General features: G+C 37.5%; 1 pseudogene; it reads right to left on the bottom strand.

Annotated features, from left to right (window-relative positions):
- Positions 1–3207: 3207 nt before the first annotated feature.
- LOC134368392 (RING finger protein 145-like) lies at positions 3208–8332 on the bottom strand (annotated as a pseudogene).
- Positions 8333–25833: the final 17501 nt, after the last annotated feature.

Consider the following 25833-nt stretch of genomic DNA (forward strand, 5'->3'; position numbering starts at 1 on the left):
GGCGACAGCAGCTCTGTCAGCTCCGCTCAGCTCCAGGACGCCCTCCCGGCTGTGGGTCTTCAGCGTGAGCAAAATGGCGGCGGAGGCGGCCGGAAGTCAGGTAGGAGGAAGCTTCAGCTGTGACGCAACACATGGGGACGCGCAACACAGGGGGACGCACAGCAGGGCGTCTGCAAGGCGCCCGGAAGTCCTCCCTGGGGTCCCGAGCACCAGGCCTGGGTAAGAGTGGAGGCCCCGCCCCTCGGGCCTCCAGGCCAGCTCCCTGCAGTCTGTTCATGTGCTGCCTGATGGCCAGGTGCCTTGCGTCAGCGTCCTGATGTCACAGCGACCTGCGCCAGCGCTGAGAGTCTCATTCCTGTTATGGCTGAATAATATTGCCTTGTATATATAGATCACATTTTGTTTATCCATGCATTTGTTGATTTGACACCTTTGTTGCTTTCACCTTTTCTCATTTGTGACGACATGAATGAACCTAGAAAGCGTTATGTTTAGTGAGATAAGCCAGGCACAGAAAGAAATAACTGCATAATCTACTTATATTTGGAATCAAGAAAAAATGAACTCATAACAGCAGAGGGTACAATGGTGGTTACTAGGGACTAAGAAAGGGCAGGGCATGGGGAGATGATGGTTAAAGAGTACAAAACTTTAGTTAGGCAAGAAGAACAAGTTCTGCAGATCTACTGAGCTGTATGGTGACTGTAGTTAATAATACTGTATTTTATACTTGAAAATTGCTGAGTGCATCTTAAATGTTCTCACCATTAAAAATGGTAAGTATGTGAGGTGATGGATATGTTAATTATCTTGATTAATCATTCCCCAATGTACACATATATTAAAACATTACATTGTATACCATAAATATATATAATTTTCATTTTATAATGAAAAAAATATAAAGATAGGCCAATAACCAATATAAAGGAAGAAATCTCAAACTATTATTGTAGAACTGTGTATTTCTCCCTTCAGTTCTGCCAGTTTTTTGCTCCATATATTTTGGTGCTCTGTTGTTATGTGCCTGTCTGTTTCTGATGGGTTCACACATTTATCAATATTTAATGTCCTTCTTCGTCTCTGAAAGTCCTTAACTTAAAGTTTATTTTTTCTGATATTAGTATAGCCATGGAATATGCTTCTGCATCCTTTCACTTTCAACCTTTTGTCTTTGAATGTACGGAGTATCTTGTAGACACCATATAGTTGGATCATTTTTCAATCCATTCTGCCTATTTTTTCCATTCTACCCTTTAAAGGTGTTTTAGTTCACTTATATGCACTGTAGTTACTGATAAAGACATACTTACTTCTACTGTTTTACTATTGGTTTTCTGTAGGTCTTATACCTTTTTGGTTACTCAGTCCCTCCACCACAGCCTTCTTTCATGCTTAATTGATTTTTTGTAATGTACTGTTTTGATTCCCTTTAAATTTCCATTATCATTATCATGACTTTTGCAAGAATCATTTTATTATAATCACCAACACCACCACCATTATCCTTATATTTATTATTACCATTTTCTTTTTCTAAAATTAATTTACTTATTTTAATTGACCCATTGCAATTGTACATGCTTATGGGATACAATCTGATGTTTTTTTTTAAATCTTCAAATTTAAATTTATTAAGACATTCAGCTATGTCCGTCAGTCTACATCCAAATTTGCTACTAAAAATTAAGTCACGTACCACGTTAGGAATACCGAGTCTGAAAAACACTTTTTGAGCCAGCCTATTGTATAAACAAATGACTAGTTTCTTTTCATATCAAAATTCCCATAAAAAATTACATTCGCCCTCCCCAGTTCTACCTGTAGTCACGATGAAGGTAACAATTTAAATATGACACATTCTTGTCAAAAAAGGTTGCAAAGTCTATTAACAGCTTTAAATGTGGCATTTGCAGAGTGTGATCATACAGTTATGTACTTACTGCCAAAGTGAAAATGTAGTCATAACTTAACATTGTTTTGGTTCAATTGCAAGAATTAAATATTACACAGGATTGAAAAGTACACTCAGGGCCTTCATCAGTGACCTAAAGCCCTTCCCACTTAGATCTCCTTCACTGAAGCGGACTCCAAAGTGTTCATTAGAGAGTTTTAGTTTACTTCACAGAGCCAGTGAAGTATACAAAATATTAACAAAAGTTCCATATATAGCAAAATATTGAAGATTCTGTCTCCTTCACTAAAGCGGACTCCAAAGTGTTCATTAGAGAGTTTTAGTTTACTTCACAGAGCCAGTGAAGTATACAAAATATTAACAAAAGTTCCATATATAGCAAAATATTGAAGATTCTGTCTCCTTCACTAAAGCGGACTCCAAAGTGTTCATTAGAGAGTTTTAGTTTACTTCACAGAGCCAGTGAAGTATACAAAATATTAACAAAAGTTCCATATATAGCAAAATATTGAAGATTCTGTCTCCTTCACTAAAGCGGACTCCAAAGTGTTCATTAGAGAGTTTTAGTTTACTTCACAGAGCCAGTGAAGTATACAAAATATTAGCAAAAGTTCCATATATAGCAAAATATTGAAGTTTCTGTCATAGAGTTCCAGAGTCTCAGGTTACATGAATGCACTCGCAAGGGCCTGGTGTCCACGCACCCCTCCCCTAAAGCACATATAAAGTATGAGCGTGTTCCAATCTTTGAATACAATCAATGCTTCTCCATCTTTGATTTCATTTAAGTGCTGTACAAAACTCAATCACCTGGCTGAGTTCCAATTAACTGAGGGAAAAGGGGATGGAGAAAAGGGCTAATCACTACTCATACTTTATAACAAGAATGATCCTGTCCCCATAGAAAGTGAAATATCAGTTCCACTTCTGCTTGCTTCTTCCCATGCTGTCTTTATGCTCTTTATCCTCATTTCCTTAGCCCCGCTTAAACATTCAAATCTAATTTTATTTATCCCTCACGAATCAGGGGCAGTTTCTGAAGTTGCTGAGGTTGAGTTTTCTTGGCAAACCTCTACAAAACATCAACACAGAACATATAAATACATTTTGATTAGTACACATTGCAGAATTTCTCCCACAATGTCAGGGGATGAAAGCAGGTTGTCTCCACTGAGAGTACTTCCTGCATTAAGATCCTTGGAATGTCAGTTTCTTGCCTAATCATTTCTTACATTCATTCCTCAAATCTGAGCAGGAATCTGTTTTGAGTTCTTCTAGAAAGAATCAAAGCATCATTCCCGCTTCTTTTCCTTGGCTAACTCAACAGGATGTGCTTCGTCTTTTGCACTATGAGGATCTTGTTTGGGGTCAATAGCCCCTTCCTGGCTATCTGATCTTCTGGCACCGCACTCATTATTGTCCCTAGAACCTTCCTGTATCTTGGTCCCTGGAGGCTGCTCTTGTTCTGGGGGGTTCAGTGCCTTCCTGAAGCATGACATTTTGCTCAGCTGCAGCAGGAGGCTGTGGAACTCATTCAGTTCCTAATCCTGGAAACTGGGAGGACTTTTTGAGGTGGCAATGGCACAGAGGGCAGGTCTTCTGGACATACAACCATTTCTTAAGATAGCCTACATGGAAGAAATGACTGCAAGGCATGATCACAGCAGATTTCATGTCCTGCTAACAGATGGCACAAATATTGTGTTTCTCAAGCTGCTCTTTTGTAGCAATAGGTACTGATTTAATCTTATTCACAGCATCCCTGTGGAGAAGAAAGCTCTCCCACTGAAGCTGGGCCTGAAGCCACACATTACACTAGGAATAAATGAAGATGATCATTTAGCCTATCACTGTCCATTCTCCCAAGATGGTCTCCGAGACGCCATAAGCCACCACACAGAAACTCCACAAGAAACTCCAGCAGGCAGTAAGTGCCATTCGCGTAGCAGATGATATCATCCGTATTTTCTACTGGCTCTTTTCTGAATTCCTCCACCATAAATAAGACTTAAAAAAGTGTTCCTAGAACTTGAAGACAGGTGAGATTGCTGCTGGAAATAATAATAAGAAGCTAAAAGTGCATGTGGGAAAACTGGCAAATGATATAAGCTGTATAAATCAGTAAAAATAAATGAAAGCTTACGGCATGGAAGTGTTTCCATAAACTCTTGTCTCTAGATGCTACCAGTGACAAAACAATAGGATCTGTAATTTCTATTACAGACTGAAGGATAGAAGCCACAGCAATGAAGAGACTAATACTGAGCAGGAATGCCCGGTGAACAACCTGTAGTTCTAGCAACCCAGTCTGCACCGCCGGGATTAACAGCGTTACTCCTTCCGTCATGCCCCAATTCATGGCAGGATCATTTACAAAAGCTCGATAACCTTGCATGTAAAACTTGCAGAGTGTCAGAACACCCAAGGCGACAAAAGACACTGTGAAGACCAAACCCAAAAGAGAATACGGAGTGAGGCAACGTTCAGCAATATTTGTCAGAAAAAGGAAAAGAGGCCTCTCATGTGATGCAGGCTAATCTCGAACACTGAAATAGGAGTAAATGTAAAGAGCAAATAAGACGAGCCAGAAAACCATGAAAAGGTCGAGGACTACCAGTTGATTCCACAGGGAGATTCTCAAGGCTAGAAGGCCATTTACCTCCACAACCTGAACCAATTCTCTGTATGTAGACTTAGCAAGGTTATAAGGTACTAGAAGATTAGACACAAGAAAATAGAGAACTTCCAATCCAGTAAAAATGATAGCAAATTTGTTTATGATAACAATAGTCTCCAGAGGGACAAGGCCGAGTCATGCTAGCGAGGAAGCATGTGAGCTGAAAAGAGCCAGATCTGCTTCGTTTTCATGACACATGAGAATAAAGTACACACCCTCAACTGACCTATTAAGGCTATGGTGAACCGATTCATGGAGAGAGGTTCTAAATACACTGGTCCTTCATAGGCGGACTCCAGTTCACTCCTAACATAGTCCCTGGAGATTTGACGTCCAGCATAATGTAGGGCAGTCAAAGAATATAGATAAATCTGGGTCATATGGAAGTTCTTTGTGGTTTGAGGAACCTCCATACCATTTTCCATAAAGACTGCACCTATTTACAGTCCCACCAACAGTGTAGGAGGGTTCCCCTTTCTCAGCATCCTCGCTAGCATTTGTTCTTCTCAGTCTTTGTGAGAATAGCCAGTCTAACTGTGGCGAGATGATATCTCAGTGAGGTTTTGATTTGCATTCCTTGGATGCTGAGTAATGTTGAGCATTTTCATGTGTCCGTTGGCCATTCTTATATATTCCTTTGAGAAATGCCTATTCAGCTCCTTTGCCCATTCTTTAATTGGGTTACTTGTTTTTTTACTGTTAAGTTGTTTGAGTTCCTTGTATAGTCCGGATATTAATCCTTGGTCGTATCCATATTTTGCAAATATTTTCTCCCACTCTGTTGTCTTTCACTCTGTTAATTGTTTCTTTTGCAGATACTACAGATAGAACTGCCATATGACCCAGCTATCCCACTGCTGGGCATCTACCCAAAAGAATGGAAATTATCATGTTGAAGGGACACCTGTACTTCCATGTTTATTGCAGCACTATTTAAAATAGCCAAGAGTTGGAACCAGCCAAAATGTCCATCATTGGACTAGTGGATAAGGAAAATGTGGTATATGTATACCATGCAATATTATTCTCCTATAAAAAAGAATGAAATCCTGCCATTTGCAGCAACGTGGATGAACTTAGAGAACATTATGTTAAGTGAAACAAGCCAGACACAGGAAGAGAAATGCCACGTGCTCTCACTTATATGTGGGAGCTAATAAAAATAAATAAACAACAAAAAAGATACAACAATCACAATAATTCATTGAATTTTTTGAGAGAAGAGAAGAGAGCTGAGGTTGCCAAGGGTATAAAGGGGGAGAGGGAGGGGGAAAGGGCCACGAAAATCAATTCCATTCAATAATGGTAAATAATAATAATAATAATAATAATAATAATAATAATAATAATAATAATAATAATAATAATAATAATAATATATAAATAAAGCTGAACCAGATGCTGCCTGGGCACGATTAGTAGCACAACACTTAAGATATAAACTACATAATGCATATTAAGAGCCAAATACTTATATTGGAAAAGAGGGTTGTTACTGAGGCTACTTCTTTGGATTTGCTGGAAAAAGGAGCTGACATCCCATCCGTACAGAAAATCCAACAGCATGGTGCTTGGTACCCTCAGGTTCACGTTGAACACTGCCTCCAGTTTCTGTCTCCTCTCCAGCCGGGTTCATTTATTTTTTCCCCCTTGGAGAAGACCTCGGGCCGCGGCTTCCCTCCCTGCAGGGCGGCGCTGCCGGCGGGAGGGCTCCGAAACTCCTGGCTCTCTCACCAGCCTTACTGTTGTCCTCAGGCGGCGATGGCGGCGGCGGCAGCGGCGGCAGCGGGGTTCCAGGACAGTGCGGCTCACAGCGGCGGCTCTTCCGCGCTGGGCCTTGGTTGTTGTGTTTTGGGAGGTGGTGCAGGGAGCGGCGGCGACAGCGGCCAGATGAATGAGGTCACCGCCCGAGCCCCTCAATAGCCTGTGGTGGTGGCGGCGGCTGCCATGGCCTCCTGCGCTCGCTGCTCCCGCCCCGGCGCTCTGCCACAATGTGATGTTTTGATACACACATACGTTGGTTGCATAATGATCGGATCAGGGTGGTTAATGTAACCGTGTCCTCCTGAACTTATCATTCCTTTGTAGTGAAAACATTCAAAAGCTTCTGTGATATGCAAAAGTTAACTGTTAACCATAGTCACTCTACTGTGCAACAGAACACCAGAACTTACTGATCCTAGTTGTGATTTTGTATATGTTGGTGAACTTCTCCCTGTTTTTCCTCCCCCACCCCCACCCCCTTCCCGGTCTCTCGTAACCACTGTTGTACTCTCTGCTTCTATAATATCAAACTCTTTTTAACTTTTTTTTTTTTTTGATTCCAAATACGAGTGAGATCGTGTGGTATTTGGCTTTCTGTGCCTGGCTTACTTCATTTAACATGATGACCTCCAGGACCATCCATGTTGCTGCACATGACAGGATTTCATTCTTTTTTTTGGCTGAATCGTATTCCATTGTGTATAGATACCACATTTTTAAAAATCCGTTAATTTGTCGTTCGACAGTTCGGCTGAGTCCTTATCATAGCTATTGTAAACTGTGCTGCAATAAACTTGGGAGCACAGATATATCTTTGACATACTGATTTTGTTTTCTTTGGATGTGCTCCTAGTAGTGGGATTGCTGGATCATATGGTAGTTCTACCTTTAATTTTTTGAGGAACCTTCATACTGTTTTCCATAGTGGCTGTACTAATTTACATTTTAACCAACAGTGTATAAGAGTTCTCCTTTCTCCAAATCTTCCCCAGAATTTATTTTTTGTCTTTTTGATAATAGCCATTTAACTGGGGTGAGATGATACCTCATTTTGGTTTTAATTTGCATTTCCCTGATGATTAGTGATATTCAGCATTTTTTCATATACCTGTTGGCCTTTTGTATGCCATCTTTTGAGAAATGTCAATTCAGATCTTTTGCCCACTTTTTAATTGGATTATTTGTTTTTTCGTTGTTGAGTTTTTTGAGTTCTCTATGTATCCTGGGCATTAACCCCTTGTCAAATGCATATTTTGCAAATATTTTCTCCCGTTCTGAAGGTTGTTGCTTTACTCTGTTGATGGTTTCCTTTGCTGTGCAGAATCTTTTGAGTTCGATGTAATCTCATTTGTCTATTTTTCCTTTTGTCGCCTATGCTTTTGGGATCATATTCATAAAGTCATTGACCAGACCAATGTCATGGAGCATTTTCCCTATGTTTTCTTCTAGCAGTTTCATAGTTTTGAGTCTTATATTTAAGTCTTTCATCCATTTTGAGTTGATCTTTGTATATGGTGACAGATAGGGGTATAGATTTATTTTTCTGTATGTGGCCATCCAGTTTTCCCAGCACCATTTATTGGAGAGCAATGTCACTATTATTACTAGCATCAACAGCACCAAACATCATCATGAATATCATTACCATCCACATCATCATCATCGACTCCTTCATTGTCATCACCATCATCAAGTCCATCATCTACACCATTACTAGCATAAGCATATCATCACCATCACCATCATTACCAGCATCAACAGCACCAAGATCATCTTTAACAACTTTATCATCATCATCATCATCATTCTTCCCATCTTTATCAGCATAAGCATATTCATCACCACCAATACAATAACTGCCATCTTCTTTAATTCCATCATTACCCTTACCGCAGTCATCATCATTATCATTATCATCTGTACAACCACCATGGTCACCATCATCTCATCATCATAACTGTCATCCTCACCACCATTGCTATCATCATCTTCTTAATTATATTGATAACAATTCTGTGACTGGCAATAATAGTGATGGTTGAATAATAATGAAGATGATGAGGATGATGGTAGTGATGATAATGGCAATAATGATGGTAATAATTGTAATGAAATGATGATGGTGATAATAACAGTGATAGTGATGATGGCGGTTATTATGGTGATGAAGGTGATGATGATGGTTATGATAATTGTAATAAAGAAGATGAAAATAATAATGATGGTGACGATGGTAGAAATGATTAATATGACGGTGATAACCATGGTGGTGATGATGTAAAAGACGATGACAGCAATGACGATTATGTAGATAATTCTGAGAATGATGATGATGAAGATGATGATATGGTGGTAAGAATGAATATGGTGAAATAGTGATGATGATGATCTCTTACAATGATGATGGTCACGGTAAGTGCAAGTCCGATGAAGCTAATGATAATGATGAAGATAAAAATGGTTATGATTCTGCAGTGAAGATGGTCATGGTAATGGTGATGGAGATATTGAAGTTGATAATGGGAGTGACGATTATGATGACGATGGTAACAATGTAGATGATAATGGTGATAAAAAGGATGATGCTTATGATGTGTGTGAAGATGATGGTAAAGATGATAATAGTGATTTCAATGGTGATTTGAATAGTTCATGGTAAAGATGATACTAGTGGTTTGAATGGTGAAGACAATGGTGATGATAAGATTAAGATGGTGATAATGAAAAACGATGATGGTGATATTCATGATGGTGATAATGGTGGAGAAGATGACAGTGATAATGAAAATGATGATAATCATTGTGATCGACATGATGGCACCAGTGATGATGATGATAATCGTTATGAGGATAATGTAAATGGTAATGAAGATGATACTGGTAAGGGTAGTGAAGACGATGATAGTGATAATGAAGAAAATGATGATGGTGATAACGATGATGAGATGGACATGATTTTGATTCTGTTGATGATGATGGAGATGAAGAGTGAAAGACGATAAAAATGATGGTAATGCTGAATAGGAAGGTAATGGTGATGATGATGTGAAGAGTATAGTGGTGATGACAAAAATGATTTAATGTTAATGATAATGAAATGAGAAGGGTGTGTTTATCATAGTGGCGATGAGGGTGATGATAGTGATAATGATGGAGATATTGTAAATGATGATGGTGATGATGATGGTAATGATGATGACAACAGTGATAACTGATAATAATGGTGAAATCGGTGATGCTGATGATAATTCTGTTGATGATGAAGGTATTGATTATGATGGTATTATTGATGAAAATGATGTTGGCAGTGATGAGAGTCATGATAATGATGGTAATGAAGATTATAAAAATGCTATCATAACAATGAAATTGTTGGTGGAGGTGATAATTGTGAAGATGGTGAGGATACTGCTGCTGAGAGTGATTTTTGTTAATTATGGTGATAATGATGATGGTAATGGTAATGACGGTGAACATTACATTGATGAGATAAAGGTGAAGAATGATGTTGATCATATTGATGATCAAGGTTTTGATAATGGAGACAATGAAAATGATGATGCGGATGCTGTTGAGGATGACAATGGTGATGGGCATGGTGATAATCATGGTGATCATGATAATGCTGTTGTCCATGATTGTAATTTTATTGGTGATGATGAGGGTGGTGAAGATAAAGATAATGGTGATAATGAAGATGATGAAATAATGATGGTAACTTTCATGTTGGTGATGATGATGGCCATAATGGGGAACAATATGGTGAAAGTAATGGTGATAATGATGGTAAAGATCATGATGTTGGTGATGATGATTTTGAGAATGATAAGAATCTGCTGATGTTACTGGGTGCAGGCAGATCTCAGAAAGCTCGGTTGTGAGACTCTCCTGTGCATGCTACCCAGCTCCCAGTGCCTGCTTCATCCCTCGTGCTTCCTTGTGTCACCCCTCGTACCCCCTGGAGAAATCACTGACACTGCTGCTGCTTTCGCCACTGCTGCCACTGCCATCACCCAGAAAAAAGTCAGAGACACAGCGAGATGGCCATTAATACCATGCCCTAGAATAAAGGACATTAGTTTCCGTGTGTCCTAACGATGCCCAAATACTGGACTCTAAGGAATCTATGTGGTTCAGGAAGTTGTAGAAATCCACCTAACAATAGCACAGAGCAGTGTGAAACTGTCCCAGGAGAAAGTAAAGGAAGTAAAATAGATGCAGAGGTAAGAATGAGAATGAATCTGATAAAAGGGAGCTGGTGTTCAAAGAAGATGGACAAGAGTATGCTCAGGTACTGAAAATGTTGAGAAATGGACGGTTAAAAGCAACATGTTTTTTAAAAAAAATTTTTTGTTTGTTTTTGCACATAAATATTATTAGCAAGAATGTACAAAACAAATATATGTCCTCATTATTATAGTAGTGAAAAATAAATTTAGAAAACACAAATGTACAACCTGTTCTTTAAACTCAATGAATTCCTAGGCCTCTGTCCTTTTAGGTACTCTTTAGGTGCACTTTAAATAATAGTTTTATACGGGGCAATTGCAACAATATTTTTGCAGGAAAACTTTCTTATCTAGGGTTCGGTAGACAAGAGTCTGTTGGAACAGAGACTATACCCTATGGTCTTTACGAATCAAGCCTAAGGTGCCAACCTTAATGTCACAGTCTGCCATGTTCACTAGATTTTTGTGTGGGTGTGTGTGTGATAATTTGAGATTTTCAGAAAAATTGCAAATACAGAGTTTTCATATACTCTTACCCGGTGTTCCCTATTTTTAACCTTCCAAATTACCATGGAATATTTATCAAAACTAAGAAATCAATATTGGTGCATTACTATTAACTAAACTCTTGACTTAGTCACACAATTATTCTTTTTTAAAATTTTATTTTTACATTTACTTGTACATATTTATGAGGTTCATTATGTTGTTTCGATACATGCGTATACTGCATAATGATTCACTTAGGGTAGATAACATAATTTTGTACTTGTTAGTCCACCACTTCCCCTTCACCCGACCCCTTCCCCACCTAGACTCCGGTAACCACTATCCTACTCTCTACTTCTATGAGAACCACTTTTTTCAAAAAAGATTCCACATGAGTGATATAATGTGGTATTTGTCTTTCTGTGCCTGACTTACTTCATTTAACAAGGTGGGTTGCGCACCATGAACCGTGGCCCCCCCATCCTGAGTGTTGAGTCACATCTCTGAGCTGCTGAGAGTGAGCTGAGCCCTATAAACATGCCCTGAGCTGAAGCCTCCCCATTAATCTGGTCCTGGATGACCATCCCACCTTATTCACCATCTGGTTGCTATTTGCCATTCTAGTTCCCTGGTGACCTCTCTGCAGTTCCATCCATGTTCCTGAAAATAATAGGATATCTTTTTTTTTTTTTTTTAAATAGCTGAATAGTATTCCATTGTGTATGTATACCACGTGTTTTTAATCCACTCCTTTCTTGATTGCATTTCCATTGATCCCATCTCTTGGCATTATGAATAGTGTTGCAAAGAACATGGATGTGCAGGTGTCTTTTTGATATACTGATTTCATTTCCTTTGGGCATATATCCAATAGTGGGATAGCTGGGTTGTATGGTAGATCAATTTTTAGTTCCCTGAGGAATTTCCATACTGTTTTCCATAATGGCTGCACCAATTTACATTCCCACCAGTAGTGTCGGAGAGTTCCCTTTTCTCTGCATCCTCGCCAGCATTTGTAATTTTTCGTCTTGTTGGTAATAGCCATTCTAACTGGAGTGAGATGATTTCCCATTATGGCTTTAATTGGTATTTCCCTGATGATTAGTGATTTTGACCATTTTTTTCATATGCCCGTTGGCCATTTGTATGTCTTCTTTTGAGAATTGTCTGTTCAGGTCCTTTGCTGATGTGTAGTTTGCAAAGATTTTCTCCCATTCTGCACATTGGCTCTTCACGTTGTTGATAATGTCCCTTGCTGTACAGAAGCTTTTTAGTTTGATGTAGTCCTATTTGTGTAATTTTGCTTCAGTTGCCTGGGCCTTTGTAGTCTTACTCAAAGAGTGCTGCCTACTCCCATTTCATGTAGCATTTCCCTTATGTTTTCTTCTAGTAGTTTCATAGTTTGGGGTCTTAAATGTAGGCTTTTAATTCATTTTGAGTTCATTTTTGTGTATGGTGAGATATAGGGACCTAATTTCAATCTTCTGCATGTGGATATCCAGTTTTCCCAGCACCATTTATTGAAAAGACTGTCCTTTTCCCACTGTATATTCTTGGCACCTTTGTTGAAAATCAGCTGGCTGTAAGTGAGTGGGTTTATTTCTGATCTCTCTATTCTGTCCATTGGCCAATTTGTCTATTTTGATGCCAGTACTCTGCTGTTTTGGTTACTATAGCTTTATAGTATATTTTGAAGTCAGGACACATGATACCTCTAACTTTGTTATTTTGCTCAAGATTGCTTTAGCTATCAGGGGTCTTTTGTGGTTCCATACCTTTAGGATTGTTTTTTCTATTTCTGTGAAGATTGCCATTGGTATTTTGATAGGAATTGCATTGAATGTGTAGATTGCTTTGGGTAATATGGACATTTTGATGATTTTAATTCTTTCAACCCATGAACATGGGATATCTTTCCATTTATTTGTGTCCTCTTCAAATTTTTCACCGATGTTTTCAGTTTTCATTGTAGAGATCTTTCACCTCTTTAGTTAAACTTATACCTAGGTATTTCATTTCTTAGTAGCTCTTGTGAATGGAATTACTTTCTTGATTTCTCCTTTGGCTATTTTGTTATTGGAGTATAGGAAGGCTATTGAAATTTTTCTATTGCTTTTGTATACTGCCACTATACTAAATTGAATTATCAGTTCTAGTAATTTTTTGGTGGAGTCTTTAGGATTTTCTAAGTATATGATCATGTTATCTTCAAATAGGGATAGATTGAATTTCTCCCCTCTGATTTGGATGCCCTTTGTTGCTTTTTCTTGCCTTATTGTACTGACTAGAACTTGCAGTACTATGTTGAATAAGAATGGAAATTGGGCATCCTTTTCTTGTTTCAGATCTTAGAGGAAAAGCCTCCAATTTTTATCCATTCAGTCTATTAGCTGTGGGTTTGTCATATAAGACCTTTATTATGTTGAAGTACATTCCTTCTATCCCTAATTTATTGAGTGTTTTTGTCACGAAGGAGTGTTGGATTTTATCAAATGCTTTTTATGCATCTATTTAAATGATTGTATGGGTTTTTTCTCCCCTTCATTCTATTAATGTGATATATCATTTTTATTGATCTGTGTATGTCCAACCATCCTTGCATCCCTGGGATTAATCCCATTTAATCATTATGAATGATCTTTTTAGCGTATGGTTGGATTCTGTTTGCTAATATTTTGTTGAAGATCTTTGCATCTGTGCTCATTAGAGATATTGGTCTGTAGTTTTCTTTTTTTGTTGTGTCTTCTTCCAGTTTTGGTATGACCATAATGCTCACAAAATGAGTTTGGGAGTATTTTATCCTTTTCAATTTTTTGGAAGAGTTTGAGAAGAGGTATTAGTTCTTCTTTAAATGTTTGGTAGAATTTGGCAGTGAAGCCATCTGGTCCTGGGGTTTTCTTTTTTGGAAGACTTTTTATTACTGCTTCAATCTCAGTACTTGTTATTGGTCTGTTTAGGTTTTCTAGTTCTTTAGGATTCAAATTTGTCAAGTTGTATGTGTCCAGGAATTTATCCATTTCATCTAGGATTTCATATATTGGCATATAGTTTGCTTGCATATAGTTTGTTCATAGTAGTCTCTTATGATCCTTTGTATTTCTGTGGTATCAGCTGTAATGTCTCCTTTTTTGTTTATGATTTTATTTGAGTCTTTTTTTTTCTTCAGTAGTCTAGCTAAAGGTTTATTGATTTTATCTTTTTGAAAAACCAACTCTTTGTTTCATCCATCTTTTGTATTCTTTTTTAAATCTCTAATTCATATATTTCTGTTCCGATCTTTGTTATTTGTCTCTCTCTACTGATTTATGTTTGTCTTCTTCTTGTTTTTCTAGTTCCTTGATTTGTAACATTAGGTTGTTTATTTGAAGTCCTTCTCCTTTTTTGATGCAGTCATTTATTGGTACAAACTTCCCTCTTAGCACTACTTTCACTTATCCCATATGTTCTGGTTTGTTGTGTTTTCATTTTCATTTGTCTCCTGGAAGTTTTAGACTTCCTTTTAGATTTCTTCTTTGACTTATTCTTTGTTTAGGAGTGGATTGTTTACTTTCCATGTCTTTGTAAGGTTCCTAGTGTCTCTATTGTAGCTGATTTCTAGTTTTATTTCATTATGGTTGGTCAAGGTAGTTGATATGATTTCAATTTTTCAAAATCTGTTAAAGCTTGTTTTGTGACCTAACATGTGGTCTGTTCTAGAGAATGTTCCATGTGCTGCTGAGAAGGATGTGTATTCTGCAGCTGTTGGATGAAATGTTTTATAAATGTCAGTGAGGCCCAATTGGCCTAGAGTAGAGATTAGTTCTGCTGTTTCTTGGTTAATTTTCTGTCTGGATGTTCTGTCCTTTACTACAAGTGGGGTGTTAAATTCCCCAACTATTATTGTGTTGGAGTCTATCTCTCCCATTAGGTCTAATAGTAATTGGTTTATATAACTAGGTGCTCTGCAGTTGGGTATATATATTTAGAATTGTTGCGCCGGCCCCTTGGCTCACTCCGGAGAGTGTGGCGCTGGTAGCACCGAGGCCGCAGGTTCGGATCCTATATAGGGGTGGCTGGTGCGCTCACTGGCTGAGAGTGGTGCAGACCACACTGTGCAGAGGGTTGCGATCCCCTTACCGGTCAAAAAAAAAAATATATATATACATATATATATAATTCTTATATCCTCTTGTTAAATTGATTCCTTTATCATAATATAACTACCTTTCTTATCTTTATTTTAACTTTCCTTGGCTTGATGTCTATTTTATCTGATATAAGTATAGATACTCCTGCTCATTTTTGGTTTCTGTTTACATGAAATATCATTTTCCATCCCTTCACTTTCAGTTGATGTGCGTCTTTGTAGGTAAAGTAAGTTTCTTATAGGCAGCATATTATTGATTCTTGTTTTATATCCATCGAGCCACTCTGTGTCTTTTAATTGGGGCATTTAATCCATTTACATTCAGAATTATTACTGATATATAGGGGCTCGTTACTGCCATTTTGTTAACTGTTCTTTCTGTTGTTTGGCAGATCTCTTTTTCTTTCTTTCCAGTGTTACTGTCTCCCCTTGTGTTTGAGTGGTTCTCTCTAGCAGTATATTTTGATTTCTTGCTATTTATTTTTAGTATGTCTCAAAAGTTTTTGTGTTACAGTTGTCATGAGGCTTACCAAAAACTTGTTATAGTTATAACAGATTATTTTAGACTAATAACTTAACTTTGATATCTAAGAAAGAAGAAAAAAAACAAAGCCAACTTTCTGCTTTGGACTCTTTCCCCACTTTTTGACATTGTTTTCTCAAGTTACATTTTTTAATATTGACTATCTCTTATATGGTTGTTGTATTTGTTATTGTCTTGTTAGGTTTGTCCTTTAGTCTTCATACAGAGGATGTAAGTGGGTTATTCACCACCCTTATCACACTGGAGTATTCTGAGGTTGTCTTGTAGTTACTTTACTAATGAATTATGTACCTTCAAATGTTTTCTTGCTGCTCCTTCGTGTTGTCTTCTTTCAGACTGAAGGACTCTCTTTAGCATTTCTTGTAAAGCAGATCTCTTGTTTATGAATTCCCTTAGCTTTTGTTTATCTGGGAAAGACTTTATTTCTCCTTCATATATGAAGGTTAGTTTTGCTGGATGTAGAATTCTTGGCTGACAGTCTTTTCCTTCAGAACTTTGAATATATCATCCCATTCTTTTCTGTCCTATAAAATTTCTACTGAGAAATCTGCTGACAGATGTATTCAGGCTCCACTGAATGTTATGTGTTTCTTTTCTCTTGTTGCTTTCAATATTCTTTCTTTGTCTTTGGTTTCTGATAATTTAATTATTATGTGCCTTGGGTCTTCCTCTTTGGCTTGAATTTGAATGGTGACCTCTCAGCTTCCTGTACCTGGATGCTGTCATCTTTCTCCACGCTTGGAAAATTGTCAGTCATTATTTCCTTGAATATACTTTCTAGGTCTCTTCCGTTTTCCTCTCCTTCAGGTATCCCAATTATGTGGATGTTATTTTGCCTGAGGGAGTCCCATAACTTTTGTATTTCTATTTCAGTTTTTCCTATTCTTCTTTTTTTGCTTCTCTGATTGGATAATTTCATATGTTCTGTCTTTGAGCTCACTGATTCTGTCTTCTGTGTGATCAAGTCTGCTGTTGGAGCTTTCTATCTTTTTTTCTAACTTTTCAGTTCAGATAATGTCTTCTTTATTGCTAGAATTTCTGGGATTTTTTAATTGATTCTATTCCTTTGTCAGTTTTCTCATTCGGCTCCTGGATTGTTTTCCAGATATTTACTTTTCTATCTCTATATTCTTGTGACTCTCTGAAGATCTTTAAGAGGGTTATTCTGAATTCTCTGTCTGAAATTTCATAAATCCACTGTTCTTTTGGGTTCTTTGCTGGTGCTTTGCTTGTTTCCTTTGTTGGTGTCATATTTCTCTGTTCTTTCTCGATCTTTGCATCTTTACATTGATACCTGGGCATCTGAGGAGACTTCTACATCTTCCAGGTTTTATAAATGTTCTTTGGTGGTGGTAGACCTTCAGTCATTAATATCAGAGCTTTGTCTCTGGTCTGTTGTATTTTCCATTTTGTGGTGGGGCCTGTGCCTAACTCCAAAATTGGGGGCACTTCCTGTGGAGACCTAAACTTGAGCTCTGTGCTTGAGCTGAATTGTTGCTTCGATGCTGATTCTCTTTGATGGGGAAGGCTTTTTGTGCCCATTGGATTTTCAGTGTGGTCTTTTAATCACTTCTGGGTTTTATGAGGTCTCCATAGATATAACTGGGATGTGTGGAAATTGTGGTCCAGGACTAAGTGTTTCCTGCAATCTGCATCCCCTGCAGTTTTATCACCATTACTGGTATTCACTGAGTGGTGCCCGTGTAGATCAGCTGCCCCCACTGTGCTCCAATGTTCCCCCAGCAGGCCAGCCTTGCCCCGCACTCGAAATTATTCCTGTGGGGCAGACTGTGCATGAGTCCCTTGCAATGATGCACCGAGCTCTGGGTGGTTCCTTTCTCTGTAGGCTGTGGCGCCCCTTGCTGCTCTATAGGTCCAGGGACACCCTGCAAGTGGTCTTGCTGGCCTAGGAGCTCGTATGGTATGTTCCAAAGCCCTCTTCTCCTCTACAGACTCCAAGAAGCTTCATGCAAAGGGCACTGCTGCAGCTTGGCCATCTTCCACCAGCTACTTCGTGTGCTGCAGCTGCTCCCCACCCCACACTGCACTGGCCCAGAAGTAGCCAGGGCTTGGAACAGTCCCTCCTCCCTCTCACCATGGCTTCTCATGCCTTCACATACTCTGCAGGTCTCTTCTCCTCTTCCGCTGAGCCCCAGCGGTCTTAGGATGGCAGTGTTTCCTTTTTAATAGTTGTAAATTGATCAGCTGTTAGGAGGGGGAGGAGTAATGCTGAGGACTGTATATCCTGCCATCTCGATGACCTCACCCCCAGAAGCAATGTGTTTCTATGGTATATAGAGGTTATGTCACATCAGAGGGAAACTGAGAAAAAATATTTGGATAAATACCACAAACATTATGTTGGTTGGTGTCTGAGACTGCCAGGATAACAGTGCTGATATAATTTTAAATACAATGCAGATGAAGCTACACTCCTGAAGACATATGGTGAGCCTCTGGACCAAGCTAAAATCAATGAAAGTGACACATTTGGTCCTGGAGATGATGACAAAATTAATTTTGATGACGCTGCAGATGTTGATGAAGATATCAATGGTATCTAAATTGAGCTCAACATTTTACATTTCTAATTTTTCTGAACATTGTCCTACAGTTTGGATTTTGGCCTTAACCCTTAAAGAAGGTTCAAATTTCTGTAGCATGAATGCAGTTTGTTAAAGCAGACTGATTCGTTTCTAAGATATTCATGTTTCTTTAAAAACTGGTAATGCTGAATGATCTTAAATGAAGAATTAATCCCACTTTGTTCTTTTGATGTAATGGAGCTTATGGGTAGAAGACCACTTTGGCTGTGTAAAGAAAAAGGAAAACATGCATTGTTGCCTTTGCTATTTTGATCCCTTCCAATAAGTAAATAGATATTTTGAATAAACCATTTGCCTTGTACGATTAAGCCATAGTTTTGACTAGCCTGTTGACTGTACAGTCTTTCTGTATATTTCAGTTACCTAGATCTTCTCTTCAGATTTGATACAATTTGAGGGAGGCAGAAATCTGCATTTGGAATAAAAATAGGTCTGATTTTCACATTTAAGTAGCATGTGGCTATTTTTATACTAATTTTGACATCATGTACATTCTTTTTGTACTCTTATTTTGCCATCATAAACATATTTTTTAAAAAGCATTTCTAAAATGTAGTTTTTAGAACCCGAGTTTCAATAGCAATTTTAGATTTGTAAGTTAGTAGTTGCAGAACTTGAACACTAGGTGGTGCCCAGTTATCTTAACATGGGAAGTATGAATCTTGATATTGTTGACTTTTTTTTTCTTAACTTACTTTGCATAGGAAATTCCCCAAACAAGATAAGATTATTCTGGTCATACGCATGTATGAAGAATATTTTTACAACAGAAAGATTATCTTAAAAGTGTTATTTTAGTTTCAGAATTCATGTACATGTAATCTACAATTTTGAGTGCTTTATAAACACTTAACTATGTACAAATGAAAATTTAATTTTATAACAATTTGTACAAGTTAACCTACCTGTAATCTTGGGAAAGAGGAAGGAATAACAACTTCATTAAAAGATGGTCTCCAATTTCTGAGTGGAAGAGCTATAGCTGAGAAATATAATAAAGAAAATATTATGCTGCAGAGTATATTATACCCTTACTTTTTGCTAAGGCTGTATTTTATCACACGGACATTTTTTTTTCTTTTATTGGGAATTTATGTTTACCCTTCCTTATTTAATTTTTAGTTATCAACTCTAATGAAATTAGGGCTGGGCTAGGGAGACTGCCCTAGCCACATTAAAATCATATGGAACTTTTTAAAATAAGAGAACCAACACATGGCTTGTAAAACTTTCATTCTATTGGTCTCCAAAGAACTTTTCAGTGATGAAAAGTAACAAACAGAGGAATAAACCTTCACATGGCTTCAAAAAAAAAGTAAGTCTTCTCTAATCTCACTCTTACGATAATTTTCTTTCCTAGCTATGCAAACTCTAGACTCAAAATCTGAGGTCCCATAGAACATTAAGTTGAAGAAAAGAAATTGAGTGTAAAATTGTGGTTAATATTTCTTATTCTATTGAGTTCTTGAACATTCATCTATGTGGAATGCATATGCGACTAAGGGCTGGTTTTTAATACTCCTAAGATACTGGCCTTGAAGTATTTACTTAGTGATTTTCTTTATCAGTAATCTAACCTCCTAAGATATTTAGGCTTCTGTACATAAAAGTGTTTTGCTAAATTTACAGTATATATATCCTTCCATGTTATTTTACCAAGAATATTTGAACTATGAATATGTGACACAGTTCCTGGTAGGGATAGTGCAAATCAAACACTAGTTTTTCTACTTACTTCCTCTAACAAATATGGTTTATCTGAAGAGTTTTTCAAAATTACAACTATGACCTCCAATTCATGTGATTGCGAGTGGCATATTTTTCTTGCCTAGGTAGTAACAGCCCCATCTAGTGCTGTTGCATCTTGGAAACTCTTGAATCAAAATGATTAAAATAGTTGGGGTAGAGATGTAATATATGCAGCACTCTTCGGACACATTCTTGTACCAACTTGTTTTTAATGTGGAAATTGTATAGATTCATGGATTTGATTATATTTAAAATAAGGAATGGACTGGTCCTCAATTTTTTTTTTTGGTTATGCTTTTTGATTCCTATAGTACAATGCTGTAAGCTGTGCCCAGAAAGAAAATAAAATGTTTGAAATCTAGGAATGATGGTCCTTAGTGCTAAAATTGCATAATAGGTATTACTGATGAATTTGGTAGGGTTGCATTTTTTCATGCAGTGTTTATTTCACTTCTGGTTAGAGTATAAATACGTTGTATCACTAAAGTGACTGAATAACCAAACCAAGCAGTTGTGTAAAAAGACTTGCCAAGACTTAATTGTTTAACGGTTGAATCTTTCTAGAACATCCAGCCTGTAAAGGGACCTTTTTATAAGGCACCAGTAAACTAAGCATAATGGAAATTCCTGTATGGAACGGCCATTTGTTTACTTACCACATCTATAGAATTTTGGCTATAAATTGTTGCTTACAAAACTCTGTTGCAGCTTGTAACTTAACTTAATTATGTCAATATCAAATTATGATGTTGCATAACATCTTTAATAGGTATAAAGTGCTGTCAGTATTGACTTCAGAGGAAGTCTGAGTGATCATTAGGTAAAAGTATGTTTTGAATAAAACACCTAGATAGATTTATACTCTGTTTGTATTGTGTACAGATTTAACAACATGCAGTATTTGTGGCTTAAAAGTTTAAGTATCAGAATTTGATGCTTAAAGTAGAATTTGATGCTTAAGTGAGTTTCTTAAAAAAATTTTCTTTTCACTGTACACGCTTATGGGGTACACTGCGTTGTTTCAATACATGCATATGTAATGATCCAATCAGAACAGTTAGCATATCTATCACTTAAGCATCATTTCTTTGTGCTTATAATATTCAAGATCCTCTTTTCTGGCTGTCTTGAAATATACAATATTATTAGCTGTTGTCCCCCTAGGGCACCAGAACTTATTGTTCCTGTCTAACTGTAACCGTGTACCAGGCTACCAACCTTTCCCTGGCCCCCTGCCCCCCTCCCTTTTTCTGCCTCTGGTAACGAGAAAGTGAGGTTCTTTATGTTATCTGACTGTCGTAAAGACTAAGAGGATTTTTTTTTTATTAAAAATCCGCTGATATTGATGAAGATGGTGATAATTATTATGAAACTGATGATAATGCACATGATGATTTTAGTGATACTGGTAATAATAATTAAGATGGATAGTGTGATAAAATGATGTTGATAGTGATGAAGATGAAGATTATTAGGATAATGATGAATTGGGTGTTTATAAAGATGATGAAGTTGGTGATGATTCTCGTGATAATAATGAAGATAATGATGAGTGGGATGACAAAATACCTGTAGATGATAATGAAAATGATGATGAAGGTGATGAGAATGGTGATGATGATGAAAAAGGTGGTGATGACAATGATTATAAATGAAAGCGAGGATGATGGTGATGGTGGTGCTAATGGTGAGATGAGGAAGATGCTGATTATGGTGATAATCTTGATGAGAATGGTGGTAAGAATAGTGACGGTGACATAGATGATGATGGTGTGATGATGATGACAACGACGGTGGTGATGATGATGAAGATGATAGTTGTAAAAATAGTGCTGGTGAAGAGAATGGTGATGACAGAGTGATCGTGATGATGATGATAATATTGATGATGATGATGATGATGATAATTATGGAGATAATGAAGATGATAGTGATTGTGCTGATAATGACTATAGTGTTAATGGTGAGAATAAAGATGATGATGATAACGAAAATGGTGAATGTGGTCATAATTCCAATGATTCTGGTGACAGTGATATGAAGATGATGCTAAGGGTGATGATGTCGGTGACGAAGATTGTGACGAAGATAAAAATGGTGATGGAGCTCATGACGGTGATGAATGTCATGGTGTACATAATAACGATGTTAGAGTGATGCTGAGGAAGATGATGAATTTGATTATGAAGATGATGGTGATAAGAACGGTGATGATGAAAATGATGGTTATAATAAAGATGATGCAGAGGGTGATGATGGTGGTGACTATGATGCTGCTGATAATGAAAATGATGCTGATGCTGATGATGAAAATGACAGTGGTGGCGGTTTAGATGATAAAGATGATACAGTAATGTAGTTATCTGCTCAGCCTGCCTTAACAACATACCACAGATTGGGTGGCTAACACAGCAGAAGTTTATTTTCTCACAGTTCTGAAGGCTAGAATTTCAAGATCCAGGTGCCAGGAAAGTTGTTTCTGGTGAGATCTCTCTCCTTGGCTTGCAGATGGCACCTTCATGCTGTGTCCTCACATGGCTTTTCTCTTTGCCCATGCTGAGAGAGAGAGAGAGAGAGAAATGGAGAGAGAGAGAGAGAGAGAGAGAGAGAGAGAGAAGAGAGCGAGCACACGCACTCTGAAGTCCCTTCTTCTTATAAGGATGCCAGGCCTATTGGTTTAGGACCCCACCTATGTGACCCCATTTAACCTTAATTACCTCCTTAGAGGCCCTGTCTCCAAATTCAGTCGCATTGGGGGTTAGGGCTTCAACATATGAGTTCTGGAGGTGCACAATTTAATCCATAACAGATGCTGACAATGATGATGAAGATGATGCTGAGGGCGATGGTGATGAGTCTGCTGCTGGTCATAATGAAGATGACGAGAATGATGATTATCATAATCATGATCGTGAGGATGAGGATGATGATGGTGATCTGCTGCTGCTGATGGCAGTAAAGATGATGATTGTGATCATGATAAAGATCCCATTGATTATGCAGATGATGATGATGTTGATAATTGTGGTGATGGTAATGATGATGATTAAAAAGATGGCACGGTAAGGATGATGGGATAATGAAGATGATGATGACTCAGTGACGGTGAGGATGATGATGGTGTTGATACTGATGATCATGGGAATGGTGATGATGATGGCAATGGAGGGAGGGAGGAATGAGCAGGTGAAGTTAGGGCATTTTTAGTGCAGGGCAACTACTCTGCATGATACTGTAATGGCGGATAATATCATGACACACGTGTCAAAACCCATGGCATGTATAGCACAAGAAGTGAACCCTAATATGTTGTGAACTTTAGTTAATAATAATGTGTCAAGATTGCCCCATAATTGTGACAAATGTGCCATACTATTGTAAGATATTAACCATAGGGGAACCTGTGTATGTGCATGTTTCGGGGTCGGGGGTCAGGATATATGAGGGTACTTCAAAAAGTTCATGGAAAAATGGAATTAAAAGATAATACAAATCTTTCCATGAACTTTTTGATGATCCCTCGTATATGAACTTTGCATACTTTTCAGTTAATTTTTAGGTAATCTTAAAGCTGCTCTAAAATGCAAAGTCTATTAATTAAAAAAAATCGACCAGCCAAGAAATGTGCAAGAAAGAAAGATCGACAAAAAAGGAATCAGCATTAGAATGATATCAGACTTTTCAATAGCATTCTGAACACGAGAAAGCAATAGAGCGATTTTTATATAAAACATGAAGAAAAATAACTTTGAAACTAGATTTTTTATCTAGCCAAATTGTTACTCGAATGTGAAGGAATAATAAAAATATTCTTCAGAATATTAGTCCTTAGGGAATTTGCTACACAAGAACCAACACTGAACAACTCAACCAGAAGAAGTATTCAATCAAGAAGAGAAATCCAAACAAGGTGCTAGGAATATAGCAAGTTAGGATGACCAAATTTCTTTGTTAAGGTTATTGGTGCCTTAAAAGTAAAATTAAAAATTATTTCAGGACTAAAGAGAAGGAGAAAGTGAAAGTATATTATTCATAACCCATAACTAAAATTCTAGACAATGTTAACATAATGGAAATGGCAGCAAACCAAGTTAAGTTGAGAAACATGCTGAACGTCTTGTTCTATTAGAGAAAAATTATAAGTATTAATAGCTAAGAAATTTAAAAGTTAAATAAACATAAGAATGATTCTTAAGGGCAAACACCATAGAACATTAAAAAATTATAACTTTGAAAATGATAGAGAGAGGAAACCACTGTGCAACGGAAAGCACTTAATGAAGACTGGAGAAACAAAAAGAAAGTGTGTAGTATAATCTGATTCCCGGCATTTTCTAAAAGCTCATCCTTCAATGTAAATTCATTAGATTTAGTCCAACTGAAAGAAAATCAAATTTCTTCTTCTTTTAAACACTAGTTTATCAAACTTGGAGTTGTCCAGTCCCAAGAATTTAATGTTTATGGGGCACTGTATGCTCAACATTAAAATGATTAGTGCATATTCAGCTGTTATCCAAATTATAGCATGCATAATTTGTCTGTGTTCTGATTCTGCTCCAAGCACACAATTATGGTCTGGTCATAGAGACAAAGAGAGATATACATATTCTGTGTGTGTGTGTGTGTGTGTGTGTGTGTGTGTGTGTGTGTATTTAGTTACTAAGGATAAATATGAACATTTTTGCATTTAAAGACAGACTGCTGAAAAGGAAAAAAAGTAACTCAAGATAGTCTGGTGGCTACTCTTTGTTTGGGCACTAGAGGGAGATGATGATTCACTTTTCCTCTCTTGAAAATAAGTGCAACTTTTTAAAGAAGTGGGCTGATTTTTTTCCATCGTTCTTATTCTGAACCAGTATTTTCTTTCCAGGGAATTATTTTTCTTCTACTTGGTCCAGAGGGTATGAAGTCTGAGTACGGTTGAGAGGATTAGTCTGTGTCTGAGGACATAATGAAGCTAACAAAGTTAACGTTCCTTCATACGTTGATTAGTCATCAGAAATGCCAAATGACTATGCAGTAGCTAGAGTTTTGCTAAGCTTGTAGCAGTAGAAATACTATCTGGCTACCTAAGGTACACAGATCCCTTCACCTCCCCACACCCTGACACACACACACACACACACACACACACACACACACACACACACACACACACACACACACACTCACTGTACTTTCCCTCGTAGGTAAAAAGCAGTGTTTCTCAGTAATGTTTCTTTTATTTTTTTTAAGTAATATTTCTGTAAAAAAACACCTTCTTAAATTTTCCCTCTCGCCCTACTCCCAGCACCTGGAATCCTTTTAGATATTTTTGTTTTCCTTATCATGCCCACTCCTTCATAAAATTTTAATGCTCAAGATATATTGTATATGTGCTTATGCTGTTTATGTATTATGACCTTTTGGAGGGCTACAAACCATTGCAATATCTAAGTTTTTTTTTTTTTTTTTGCCTCTCCAAGTACCAATTTTCATCCCCATTGAGGGTACTTTTTTTTTGTTTGTTTTGATAATGTATGATTCAAAGCTGAGAAATGGGGCCTCTGTCCCTCAAAGACATGTATAAGAATGTCCTTAGCAGCTTTAATTATATTTGCCTCAAAGTGAAAACTGCCCAAATGTTCATCAGTGGTGAACAGTTAAACATATTGTGGCATATCCATACAATTAAAACCCTCTGCAGCAAAAAAAGGAAGGGACCACAGATTCACACAACTGTACATTTGTTTCA

Source organism: Cynocephalus volans, chromosome X (assembly GCF_027409185.1).
Source record: "Cynocephalus volans isolate mCynVol1 chromosome X, mCynVol1.pri, whole genome shotgun sequence".
NCBI lineage: Eukaryota > Metazoa > Chordata > Mammalia > Dermoptera > Cynocephalidae > Cynocephalus > Cynocephalus volans.